This window comes from Bison bison, unplaced genomic scaffold, assembly GCF_000754665.1.
Source record: "Bison bison bison isolate TAMUID 2011002044 unplaced genomic scaffold, Bison_UMD1.0 scf7180017864183, whole genome shotgun sequence".
Taxonomy (NCBI): domain Eukaryota; kingdom Metazoa; phylum Chordata; class Mammalia; order Artiodactyla; family Bovidae; genus Bison; species Bison bison.
In genome coordinates this window covers 5,302,057-5,313,138 of record NW_011494755.1, presented here as the reverse complement: position 1 = coordinate 5,313,138, position 11,082 = coordinate 5,302,057, and positions in this window count along the sequence as shown.

Genomic DNA, 11,082 nt, shown 5'->3' with positions numbered 1-11,082 from the left:
AGCCAACTTTTTCACTCTCCTCTTTCACTTTCATCAAGAGGCTTTTGAGTTCCTCTTCCCTTTCTGCCATAAGGGTGGTGTCATCTGCATATCTGAGGTTATTGATATTTCTCCCGGCAATCTTGATTCCAGCTTGTGTTTCTTCCAGTCCAGTGTTTCTCATGATGTACTCTGCATATAAGTTAAATAAGCAGGGTGACAATATACAGCCTTGATATACTCCTTTTCCTATTTGGAACTAGTCTGTTGTTCCATGTCCAGTTCTAACTGTTGCTTCCTGACCTGCATACAGATTTCTCAAGAGGCAGGTCAGGTGGTCTATTATTCCCATCTCTTTCAGAATTAGGAAACACTTAATGCCACCTTCATCTTGGAATCTAATGACTCACTGATAAGGTAACTTTAATTATGCTTGAAATGGTAGAAGAAATTCTTCCTATTCTTTATGACAGCACTTGATGCTTTCTCATGTAGCTACAAGTTTCTTGGTTGATTAGATAGTCTACTATAGAGGAATGATCCTGGACTTAAAATTCACAGACCCAGGTTTTAATCTTCAGTTCAGTTCAGTTCATTCACTCAGTCGTGTCTGACTGTTTGCGACCCCATGGACTGCAGCACACCAGGCTTCCCTGTCCATCACCAACTCCTGAAGCTTGCTCAAACTCATGTCCATTGAGTTGGTGATGCCATCCAACCATTTTATCCTCTGTCATCCCCTTCTCCTCCTGCCTTCAAACTTTTCCAGCATTAGAGTCTTTTCTAATGAGTCAGTGCTTCGCATCAGGTGGCCAAAGTATAGGAGCTTCAGCATCAGTCTTTCCAATGAATATTCAGGATTGATTTCCTTTAGGATTGACTGGTTTGATCTCCTTGCAGTCCAAGGGACTATCTTAATCCTGGCTCTGTCAAATAACAGATCTTGGCAACTTCCTTCCCTTCTGTATAAAGACAGCATCAGGGCCAGAGGTTAGAGATCATTGAGTCTAGGAAAGGCAAAATATAGGCTAGTGGGCCAAATATGGCCCCTCATCTGTTTCTGTAAATAAAGTTTTATTGGGACCCAGCCCTGCTCATTTGTTTACATATTCTGTGTGGCTGTTTTCTTGATACAAAGACTGAGTGAGCAGTTGCAACAGAGACCATATGGTGTACAAAGCTGAAAATCTTTACTATCTGATTGTTTACAGAAAAAGTTTGCTGACAACTGCTCTAGTCCAACATCCCCTGTCTTCCTTTTTAAATATGGGAAATTAATTCTGTAAAGAGGAAGGAACTTGTCCAGGAGAGCATAAAGAATTAGCAAAAGCAAAAAGGCAAACATTTAGGAAAGAAAAAATTAAGGATAGTGAATATTCTCCCATAATCCAGAGCCCTGGACGTATCAGTTATACTAAGATCTTTCAGGTATATTTGAGGGACTTTGCCTTCCCTCATTTTATATCTGTCTAAATAAGACAAATATTATATTTAAATGGTTCCAAGGAAAGGAGTGCCTTGGAGAGTCATATAATGAAGGCTTTGCTGTGTAACTCCAACACATTCATCTTCATGAATGTATATAGCCAAAACATCCATTGGCATTTTGTTTTTGTAGTACTCTCTCTGATGTCATGATTAATCTGAATTTCACTAATTTGGAAGTTGTGTTAATTTGATGACGTAAGTTCTGGCTTAATTTATCTTTGCATATTCCTGACAAAATGGTTCATTAAGCAAGTTGATACTGTAAACAAGATGTTGGGAGAGTGGTGTTTAAATTACGCAGAAGGGTGAATGATTTTTTAGGCACTGCCAAATCATTTAGAAGTGTTTATTTGAAAATAGATGATGACTAGGCAAATCAACCATTTCTGTTTGCTAATGCATGTTCAAGGTCCTTCAGTTGGAAAACATTCTGACAATGTCTCTGTTTGGATATTGAGAGTCACTTCTCTCAGGATAGTCTATAACTCAGATTTTCCACTAATTATGATCATCCTTTCTCTACGGGAGGGCGCAAATGGAATATCAATATAGGAGAAGACCTTAGAAATATTAGTTCCTAAACTGTAGGGATATTGAGATAATTTAGGTGATAGAGTCTTGTAGTAAGAAGTTTTTTCCCTTTAAGTTACCTTTCAATCCTTTTTTCTCTTTTCTTTTTTTTTGATTAGGGAAGTCTCAGATAGGTGTTGGAATATCCTTAACACCTCTTTACTAATTTCTTTGCTTCTAAACCAGAGAGCAGACATCAGGGGACTCATCCTCAAAAGGCAATGCTTCCCAGAGATAATTAAAAGCCTTTTTTTGTGTACTTATTTTTATGGCTGCCTTCTGTTCTGGCAAGTGATAGTGGTTTCCATTCATGGTAATTCTATCAAGTTTCCTTTTAAAATCAATTTCAAGGAAGGAAAACAGTGAGGAAACATGGCAATTTTAACCAGATGTAATATGAAAATAGTACATCTGTGTGGATATGACACAAATCACAATCTGGCATATTTTAATATGGAAAACATAATGAAGATGGGTTCACATGAGGAACGTTGGGGTTAAAGAACTCTAGTCCAGTTGTCTTATTTTATGGCAGAGAGAACTGATGCCCAGAGAGGGCTAGAGACAGCTTACAGTCTTACAGCCTTAGTTTCAGAGCCAAGAACAAGAGAAGGGCCCTGACTCTAGTCTTACACTTTCTGCTACCTGATATCGCCTTGCACCAATTTTGGTGTTCCTGCCCAGGTACAAGCAAAAGCATTTGGGAATGTGAGCTAGTTCTCGAGTTGTTGTTTTTTTTTTTTCCCTCCTACTAACTTGCCCTGCATTACAATGTTTGCCTTAAACTGGCCTGCGCTGTGGCAGTGAAGCAAAGTTTGCTAGAAAGACAGTGAAACATAGGATTGGGCCCTCATCCTGTTGTGGTTCTGATTCCTTCTGTGACTTGCCAGGAGCCCATACAATATCAGCTGATTGAGAAGAAAGAGATCCTTTCTCAGAATGTGATCCTTTTAGTAATATCCCAGAAAGAATTTGTATTCTCCCCTCAATGGAGCTTGCTACTTCGTAACGTGGCCTTGGTGAATGCAATCTGAGGATCTTCTGGGGTTGAGGGGGAATGACCCATAGCTCTGAAACTTCAGATGCCTACTTCCTGAGACCCAAAATAGCAGGTTGTTGAGGCCTCTGATTGTGGAATCTTCTGGGAGTAGGATCTGAAGTAGTGCCTCTTCTGTCTCTGCTTCTCCTTGCAGCAGGTCTGGAAGCAGCCCTGCAGTCAGTCGGGGATGTGATCGCCCCTTTTCCCCCGTGCTCTTGGCCTGTGGCTGAAGCTGAGATGCTGAGTTCTTCCACTGTGGGGCCCCACCTATTGGCTGTGTCTCTCTGGCATCCCAGGCATGTGGAACATAGACAGATGTAACCTCCTTGCTTTGAAAGTAAAGCAACGGAGGGAACAAAGACTCACTTCTTAGAGTATTGCGCCAGGACACATATTTCCTATGCATTTTTTAGATGCCACTCGACCCACCCCAGCCAATAATTGTCCAGAAATCACATACCAGCTCTAATGGCACATGCTGACATTTGTTTTTAACAGTAGCCCTTCAGGTGACTAGGTGATTGGCAAATCAGGAGATGAAAGGCCAGATGAGGAAGCTGGCTGGAGATCAATATCTCCCCTCAGTCACTATTTGGAAATGACAGAAGAAGGCTTTAAATAATGGTAATACAATTGCTGCACTTATTGAGCATCTACTTTGATCCAAGCACTGTCCCAACCGCTTTATTTCTCTTGTCATATTGAATTCTCTCAAACACCTTTGAAGATAGATACTATAGCCCTCCATTTTTCGATGAGGAAATGAGGCTCAAAGAGGTTATGGTATTTGCTGAGGGCAAATAGCCAGCAAAAGGCAGAGCTGGGAGATTTGATCCTAGTTTTTTCTGATGTTGGAACTTATGGTCTTTTCAAAGTGCAGTGGCCTTTATAGAAATGCTGGATTATCAGGATTCTCTGGTCTTGCCAAAATTATACTATTTATTGATAATATGTTGGATTATAATTCATTAAATGAGAAACATTACACATGGGGCTAGGAGAAGATTAAAAGGAAGAGATTATGGCTGTTTTTTTTTTTTTTCTTTTTTCTATGGCTGGTTTGTTTTTAAATCCTTAGGGCAGATGTCCCATTGTCTCACATCGAGGGCAGTGACCAGCACCCAGCATAGGGCCTGGTACCAGGGGCACTCCCAGTTGAATTGGATTTAGAATTATTTATATCCCTGAGCCCTGGAATAAACATGCATTGGTGAGAGGGAAAGTCATCAGGAGCAAATTTGCATTAAAGTTCCAAAAAACATTATTAATAAGTGTTTCACATTTTTAGGTGTGTTTTCCTCCAGTATTATCTTTTCCATTCCAACATACACCCTAACTGTAATTAAGTCATTTGGATAATACCATCTTACATCCAAGTTTTCTGCCTCTCATTTCAGTTCAGTTCAGCTCAGTTGCTCGGTCGTGTCCGACTCTTTGTGACCCCATGGACTGCAGCATGCCAGGCCTCCCTGTCCATCATCAGCTCCTGGAGTTTACTCAAACTCTCATGTCCATTGAGTTGGTGATGCCATCCAACCATCTCATCCTCTGTTGTCCCCTTCTCCTCCCACCTTCAATCTTTCCCAGCATCAGGGTCTTTTCTAATGAGTCAGTTCTTCGCATCAGGTGGCCAAAGTATTTCTGCCTCTAAGTGTCTCTCTATTCAAGCCCAGTTAATCTCCCATGGTCCCGCCAGGACAAGGAGCATCTTTCCTAAATGCAATCCTGATTATACTTTTCCTTGGAAAAAACACTGTGTTCTGACAGAACCCTGGGAGGCCCTCTTCCCCCTTGAAGCTGGGGGTATTTTTGATTGCTCTCTGTCTTAGTGCTTAGTGCTGTACCTCACACAAAGCAGGGACCTAATAGTTTTCGTTTTTTAATTGATAACCTTCTCTCTTAGTGAAATGTCCTTCCCTTTTTTCTTAATTGAAACACATTTCTACTCATTCCTAGGGCTGTCTTGGGTCAGCTTCCTCGAAGCAGAGCCTGAGATGGGGATAGTTTTGCATGTGGGTTGTTGACGTAGTGCACTCAGAAGGAGAACCTGTGAGGAAGTGAGGACGACAGGGCGAGGATGGGGCCAAGAGCGACTTTCAGCTGAAATCTGACCTCAGTTTTACCCCACAGGGAGGAAGATCACCTCTGCGACAGGCTCAGGCCTTTTCTACTCTGAACTAGTCAGGCATTGTTGCGTCTGTTTTTGTTTGGCGGGGGGTGGACGCATAACGTCTCAGCCACTGGCAGGCCAGGTGGCTTCTGCCTGCTGCAGGCAGTTCTCTGAAGAAGGGCACAGCTGGGATCCCCTAGCAGCCAACTGAACTTCTGGGTGATCAGCGTGTGAACCAAGTAAAGAGTTGCTGGGTTGATTTCCAACACCAAGAGCAGGTATCACCTCCCCTATGACTGGGGTGGAGCTTAAAACATGAATGATTTTTACTGTTACCAACATAGAATTTGCTGCCTTGTTCAATATTTGAGTTACATGCTTAGTCATGGAATAAACTGAAGCTTTGGAAGCCAGTCACATCTGGGCTTCAGATCTAGCTCTGCCCTTCCTTGCCTTTGAACACTGCTTTACCTCACTGAGCTTAGTTTCTGCCTCACAGAATTGTTGCAGCACCCCATGAGCTATGAACACACAGCACCTGGCCAATAGGAGACTCAAAAGAGTGGATTCTATACATGAATGAACAACTTGCAATGAATTTTATGCTTTTCAAAGAGTTGTCAGTTTCTGCCTCTCTTATTACCCACAGTCCATGGATAAAGAAACAGAGTGGATAGATCTGGTCACTTGCAGAAGGTAGCAGTCAATAAATGGCAGGGCTGGGTCTTATCCTGGGACTCCGCTAAGGAAAAGCAGAGGTAGATTTTGCTGGATTTTTGCCTGTAGTCGTCACTTTCAGCTCTGGGGAAACCCCAGTGAAAATCAGACTGGAGCCAATAGTTTCTTTACTTAGGGCAGACCAAGAATAGAACTAATATGCATTGGGCGCCTACCATGTCCCACACACCAGGGTAGGCATTTTTATACCTAAAAATCCTCATAACCAGGTGGGAAGTTTCACCCCAATTTAGTAGATGAGAAAAGCTAGCCAGTTGTTCAAGTTCTACATGTTATGTGGAACCCCAGGCTCTCTCTTCAGAGATGGGCTGCCTTCTTGAAGGAAGGAGTGTGGCTCTTGCATCTGTCCTCTGCTGGAGTCTGACCTGACAGCGGCTTTTTCAGCCCTCATCCCATGCTGCTTACTCCCTTGGTTGTCTCCACCCCTGCCCAGTGTGTCTGTGGATGGTATTTTTATTGCTGTGACGCAGAACTCGACTCTTCCCAGGCCAGTGCCATCTGTCTGCCCAGTGGACACTGAAGGCCCTTCATAGCACATACCATCCAGAGGCACATTCCATGCATGCATGGCTCAAAGGTAGCATTGTGTGGGCCCACATGTGTGTGCTTGCCCAGGCATCCCGGGCCCCAGGTGAGGCCCCTGGGATGAGACAGTCTGTCAGACTGCGTCTCAGGAAAGACTAGAGTGGTTGTTCCTGTTGTCTGTTCACAGATGTCTCTGTGCGGTGCCTTGGTGCTGGAGGCTGGGAGCCCCCTCTGTGACAGTCAGTGCCCTTCATTAACTGGGCCACTCATACATTGCACCCCACTTACTGAGCATCTGCTGTGTGTCACTCAGCCTTGTCCCTGAGGAGCTCAAAATCTGATGGGAAACATACAGAAAGTAAAAACCATTACTGTTTAATTTGTAAAAAGATGAAAAATTGTTCACAGTTTTTCTGTAGCTATTGCCACTTCCTAAGGGGAGTGGGATAATCCATGTTAGGGGAGACCCTTTGAGTTGGAGCCTTCCTCTCTTGTAGGTCCTTCCCTGATGGGCTCAGGCAAGGTTAGCTACTCACTCTTTCTTAGTTACACCGGGGGTGGCACATGTCACTTCTGTTGTAAGTGTCCACCTGCTTGTCACTGTCTGCTATTAGATTATGAACTCTTTGAGAGGTTGACTAGTGCCTGATCTTTTTGACTTTTGGAAGCAGTATGGTTTTGGGATCAGAGACACCCAAATTTGAATGCCAGAGCTGCTAAGGACATTCAGGGTGAAGGACAAGGGTGAAGACAGTCAGGCACTTACCTTGGGTGCAAAGTTAAAGGGGCATTGGCAAACTCAGTAATCAAGGTAAACAAGGTTTTAGTGTAATATTTAAAATAAAATCAACATTAAGGTAAAAAATCCATGATGGACTAAATTTTAGGTAAAGACAGGACCTGATACAGAACTTGCATGACTTCTCAATTGCCTCTGTGTAATATTAAGTTTTCATTAATTTGGATTAATTTCTGTATTAATATTGACTTCAAAAACTGTTTCCCTCAAGGAGCTCATGTTCTAGTGGAGTAGGTAGACATGTTCACAAATGAACATAATATACTGTAAAGGAATGTGCAACATACGTGTGCAAGAGGCACAGTTCACCTCCCAAGGTTGCTGTGGCTGCTTGTGGGGTGGATGTTGGGAAACACCATTGAGAAGTGACATTTGACCTGGGTTTTGAAGGATAAGAAATCAACAGCTGTGTGAGAGGTGGATGGTGGAAGAGAAGCAGAGAGAATTGCCTGAGAAGAAGCAGAAAATCATGGAAGTGCTGATGTATCTGTTGTTGTTCAGTCACTAAGGCGTGTCTGACTCTTTGCAACCCCATGGACTACAGCATGGCAGGCTCCTCTGACTTCCACTGTCTCCCAGAATTTACCTCAAATTCATGTCATTGAGTTGGTGATGCTATTTAACCATCTCATCCTCTGTCACACCTTTCTCTTTTTGCCTTCAATCTTTCTCAGCATCCAGTCTTTTCCAATGAGTTAGTTGGCTCTTTGAATCAGGTGGCCAAAGTATTGGAGCTTCAGCTTCAGCAACAGTTCTTGCAATGAATGTTCAGGGTTGATTTCCTTTAGGATTGACTGGTTTGATCCCCTCGCAATCCAAGGGACTTTTGGAAGAAAAAAAAAAGAGTCTTCTCCAGCACCATAATTTGAAAGGATTAATTCTTCAGCACTCAGCCTTCTTTATGGTCCAACTCTCACATCTGTACATGACTACTGGAAATAACATAGCTTTGACTATATGGACCTTTGTCTGCAAAGTAATGTCTCTGCTTTTTATAATAATACACAGTCTAGGTTGGTCATAGGTTTCCTTCCAAGGAGCAAGTGTCTTTTAATTTCATGGCTGCAGTCACTGTTTGCAGTGATTTTGGAGCCCAAGAAAATAAAAACTGTTAGTACTTCCACTTTTCCCCCTTCTGTTTTCCACAGAGTGATGGAACCAGATGCCGTGATCTTAGTTTTATTAATGTTGAGTTTCAGGCTAGCTTTTTCACTCTTCTCTTTCACCCTCATTAAGAGGCTCTTTAGTTCCTCTTCACTTTCTGCCATTAGAGTGGTATCATCTGCATGTCTGAGGTTGTTGATGTTTCTCCTGATATTCTTGTTTCTAGCTTGTGATTTGTCCAGCTCAGCACTTTGCACGATGTACTTCACATGTAGGTTAAATAAGCAGGGTGGCAATATACAGCCTTGTTATACTCCTTTCCCAATTTTGAACCTGTCTGTTATTGTTCCATGTCTGGTTCTAACTGTTCTGCTGCTTGACCTGCATATAGGTTTCTCAGGAGACAGATAAGATGGTTTCGTACTCCCATCTATCTATTAGACTAGGGAATGTCTAATAGGTTGGCTGTTAGTTTTGGTGAGAGTTGTTCAGTTGATAAGAGAAATCATAATTTCCATTCTGGTTGTGTTTCAAAGAGCATTCGAGGGAAGTTTCCGTACAGGCAATTAGAGATCCTGAGAGTGAGAATAGAAGAGAGGTTTTGGAGTCAGAGCTAAGAGGTAGGAGGTAAAGTCATGAAAGAATGCTTCTCAAGGGAATGGTGTGGGCTGTCTGGCCTTTTACAGAAAAACTTAGCTGACCCTTGGTCTATTTCAGAGCTAGTGTGCATAGAGTTCCTTATATAATTATGTCATTCAACCTTTACAATATTCCTGTGTGATAGATTTTATTAGTTTATTATCTCTCATTTTAGACGTGAAAACCTTAGTGAGGTAAAGTAACTTGTCCAAGATTACATATTATGAGAGTCATTGCAATCTAGGACAGAGTTAAATCAGAGGAAATTGTCAAGGGAGAAGGCAGACTTTGTTTTGAATCTCTTTCAAAAAGGTCGCAAGTTCCTTGGGAAGGCTGGTGAAAGCTAAGGACACCACTTCTCCTCCTCTGCCCCAAGCACACACATGTGCAATATTTTTCATGTAATTTCAGGCAGTTGATGACTTCTGAAGTCACCTGTGATATTGTGACATAGGATAAGAAATACATATTTGATCTTTGTCCCAATTCTGGTACAGAACTCCTAAAACCCTTGGAATTTCCTCAGTGATAAGAGCAATAAAGGTGTCTTAATATTCATAACAAACTCCTTTCAACCATGCCTGCATTTTTGTTAATGAGATGAATCTGGGAAAGAACCTAAGGCTGGGGACTGGTTACCAGCAAAACCAATCATGTGATTATAGGATTAGAACTTCTAGTCACACCCTGCTGACCTCCAGGAAGGGAAAAGGAGGGGCGGTTGAATCTATTGCTGATAGCTGATGATTTAATCAACCATTGTAACAGAGCAAAATCGGATAAAAATCAGAAAAGAGGATGGTATCGATTTTTAAAAAAATAAATTAGGATGAATCTCCACTGACATACCACACTCCATGGTTTACCTTAGGATTCACTCTTGGTGTGCATTCTGTGGGTTTGGATAACTATAATAATATGTATCAACCATTATAATGTCGTACAGAGTGTTTTCACTGCCCTAAAAATCCTTTGTGCTTTCTCTGTTTAACTTTCTTCCACCCCATCCCTGGTAGCAACTAATCTTTCTATTGTCTCCATAGTTTTGCCTTTTCCAGAAGGTCAGTGTAGCCTTTTCAGATTGGCTTTTTTCTTTTAGTAATATAAATGTAAGTTTCCTCATGTTCTTTTTGTGGCTTCTTAGCACTAAATATAGGGTTGGCCAAAAAGTTTATTTGGATTTTCCTGTATGATGCTATGGAAAAACCTGAACAAACTTTTTGGCCAGCCCAACAGTATTCCATTGTCTGGCTGTACCACAGTTTGTTCGTTCATTCACCTACAGAAGTACATCTTGGTTGCTTCCAAGTTTTGGCAATTATGAATAAAGTTGCTATAAGCATCTGTGTGTTGGTTTTTGTGTGGATGTAAGTTTTTAGCACCTTGTATAAATGTTAAAGAGTGTAGTTGCTGGATTGTATGTAAGAATATGCAAAAACCAACCAATCTGTCTTCCAAAGTGACTTACCATTTTGCCTCCCTACCAGCAAGATATGAGGACTCCTGTTGCTCCACATCCTTGGCAGCATTTGGTCTTGTTAGCCATTCTAATAGATGTAGTGTCATTTCCCTTTTGATGTGTAATGTGGAGCGTCTTTTTGTATGTTTATTTGCCATTAGTATATTTTTTTTTGGTGAAGTGCCTGTTAAGATCTTGGCCCATTTTTAAAGTTGAGTTTCAAGAGTTCTTTGTATGTTTTTGGTTATTAGTCCTTTATCAGATGTGTCTTATGCAAATGTTTTCTCAGTCTGTGGCTTGTCTTCTCATTCTCTTGATTTTGTCTTAAAAATGAAAGTTTTAAATTTTATTGAAATGCAGCTTATCAGTTTTTTTTTCATGGATTTCATTTTTGCTGTTATAGTTAAAAAGATATTACCATATCCAAGGTCGTCTAGGTTTTCTCCTATGATATCTTCTAGGAGTTTTATAGTTCTGTACTTTACATTTAGGTCCATGATTTATTTTGAGTTGATTTTTGTGAAGGCTGTCAGGGTCTTAGTGTGGCTTTAATTTTATATTTCTCTTATGAAAAATGCTGTTAAGCTTTTTTTCCCACTTATTTCACATTTGTATATTTACTTTTATGGAAT